The 2,975-nt window shown below is 37.3% G+C and overlaps 1 non-coding gene across 1 annotated transcript; it reads left to right on the top strand.

The window, feature by feature from the left end:
* Positions 1-2,390: 2,390 nt before the first annotated feature.
* LOC111717485 (U2 spliceosomal RNA) lies at positions 2,391-2,582 on the top strand. The gene has a single exon (XR_002768792.1). It is a non-coding gene; the product is annotated as a U2 spliceosomal RNA (small nuclear RNA).
* The last annotated feature ends 393 nt before the right edge of the window (positions 2,583-2,975 follow it).

Here is a 2,975-nt window from a genome sequence, read left to right as displayed (position 1 = left end):
CCCCCTTTCCCATGATGAACAGGGGGAGACAACATGTTGAACATTTTTTTAATCAAAATTATTTTGTGTAAAATTGTTTAAAATATGATTGACTTAATTCAAGATAATAGAAAAATATTTTTTTGAATTTAAAATACCCCTGATTTCTAAGAAAACCAGCTGCCCTGCAGCAGTGCCGGGTTTCTACCTTTCCCAGCAGCCACACACCATCATAACAGGTCGGCTGCGGCAGTTCCATCCAACCTACTCAATCAGAACTCAGTCTCAATCCAGTCCATTGTCTAACCCCATACCCATTAATTGAGAGATTCATACATTTAAGACGCCTGCCTAAAGTGCGTATAGAAATAAACGTTTATCAATCAAGAGATTCATATGATTCATCCAATGTCCCATATCTTACATATACAGAATTGAAGTTAAATGGAAAACCCGTCCAGTTCCTGTTGAAGAGTTTATGTTCATGGAGAAGTTAATTTGAAAGAATCTAAATGGAGAAAGCAGCAATTCGCAAGGTAAAAGATTATATTTTGCCCCATGTCGTGGGCTTTCTACAACTTATATAAAACTTCCAAGATTTTAAACAGTTTTAAAGTTTCAAAGATTGGTAATTTTTCTATCGGGGGGGGGGGGGGGAGGAATGGGTTCAAAAATCGTATTCCAAGATGGACCCCAAATATCTTAATCCTAAAAAACAATGATAATAAACAAATGTTCAAGGTTCGTTTTCATGTCAATTTTTGCTTCGGTATAAATTTGACAAATTGTAAGCAAAGAAAAACAATAATTAGAAATCATGTTTAAATATTCTTTGATTTAAAATAACTAGGCTTTTAGGGCTATTTATTCATCGATTTTTTACCGGGCAATCTATATTCAGAATATAGAATGAAGTTCAGCCTATTTGGTTTACGAATTTACAGTACAGAATACCAGAGTGCACAAAGTATCAGATTGTACAAAGTACCAGAGTGCACAAAGTACCAGAGTGCACAAAGTACCAGAGTCCACAAAGTATCAGAGTGCACAAAGTATCAGAGTGCACAAAGTACCAGAGTGCACAAAGTATCAGAGTGCACAAAGTACCAGAGTGCACAAAGTATCAGAGTGCACAAAGTACCAGAGTGCACAAAGTACCAGAGTGCACAAAATAACAGAGTGCACAAAGTACCAGAGTGCACAAAATACCAGAGTGCACAAAGTACCATAGTGCACAAAGTACCAGAGTGCACAAAGTATCAGAGTGCACAAAGTACCAGAGTGCACAAAGTACCAGAGTGCAAAAAGTACCAGAGTGCATGAAGTACCAGAGTGCACAAATTACCAGAGTGCACCAAGTACCAGAGTGCATGAAGTACCAGAGTTTACAGAATGCCAGAGTACAAGAGTGTAACAGTGGATAGTTTTATATCCTTCCACTCACAGAGTTTCAAATCATATACAAAAGATGGATTTAAGGGAGTCGCAAGCCCAAGCTATGGAGTTGTGAGTGGAAATATCACGGAAGAAAATATAAACATTGAAAAAGATAAAAGTGAAGACAATGTTGTAAACAATTTATATCCAGTTATTTGTGCGTTAAATATTTCTGTTTGTTTCTAATCAAACATTTACGTTTGTTTCTAATCAATTTAAGTTATTTTAATATTAAATATTTTAAAGCAACAATATTTTTTGAACTGTAGGTTTCTAGTTGCAATTGATTCATGATTGCAGTATACAGTAAGAATCAGAAAATTCTAAAATATAAAAACGTCTTTTAGACACAATCTTTGACTTTTATGTATAGTCCAATTGCTCCAGAGTATTGTAAACAGACTCATTTCTTAGTGATTTAATAGGTGTCTTGTAAAAGTGCTTTGTAACAATTTACAATTCATATAAATTTGGCTATAAAGTCGTCTTTCTATTTCGGAGTTTTCTGGTTATTTCTGTAGGTGAAATGTTGAAATTGTATGACATATTATCATAGGTTTTATATGATTAAATCACTTATTTGTAGGTTTAAAGGAAGTTGCAGTAGGTTAAAAGGAAGTTGTAGTAGGTCGATAGGAAGTTGTAATAGGTTGGATGTAGTTTTGGTTGGTCGCAGAGAGGTTGCTGTTGATGTCGTCCTGACGTCAAGGTGATGTCGCTACAAGGTCGAAAACGGTGCGTTTTACGTCAATGCGACGTCTAAACGACTTTAAATCGACTTCAGACCGACGTCCTCAGGACGTCGGTCCAACCTAAGACGACGTCGCCCTGACGTCTTGTCAATGTCAGTTGGTTATGTGGGCCCTCATTTCAATTTGTTTACTGATGCCACTTCTCATAAATTATAATGACATTTGATCAGCAGTAAAATGCTTAGCAAGTGTTTCAAGTACCCTTAACGCACTGGTAACAGCATCGCTTCTCGGCCTTTTGGCTAAGATCAAAGTGTAGTATCTGTTCTTATCAGCTTAATATCTGATATGGAGACCATGTGTCTCCTTCGATATTAAACTCATTTTTGCTAGGGGATGAAGTGCAGGAGCTTGCTCCGACTTTGTCATGGGTTAGCTTAGTCTTGCAGTACTGCTGAGCTCGGCCCACTTCCCCATCTAACATTTCAGGCAAAGAAAGTTGCAAAATCTGCTGCTAGAGGACTCTATTTTATGAATGGTAAAAAACACTGAAATCAATATCAGGGCATTTAGGTTTGTAGACTGAAACCCGGACCAAGCCTCCATGGGTTTGTCTATCACGACCAAGCTAATTTACGATTGATTCACTTCTTAACGAGGTGTGGTTCAAATCACAGAATGCTGATGCTTCTCAGCATTTTTGTCTGAGCTTTGTTCAGGGCAAATGAATGCCCGTTAACTATAAACAGAGAACGGTTGCAAATTTTGCCGCCAGAGGACTCTGTTCTACATGGTAAAAACGCTAAAATCAATGTCAGGGACTTTAGAATTGTAAAGTAAAACCCTGGCCAGGCCTACACCTATAGA

Source organism: Eurytemora carolleeae, unplaced genomic scaffold, assembly GCF_000591075.1.
Source record: "Eurytemora carolleeae unplaced genomic scaffold, Eaff_2.0 scaffold2656, whole genome shotgun sequence".
NCBI lineage: Eukaryota > Metazoa > Arthropoda > Copepoda > Calanoida > Temoridae > Eurytemora > Eurytemora carolleeae.
Note: the sequence above shows the minus strand (reverse complement) of the source record. Positions and strands in the feature narration are given on the sequence as shown.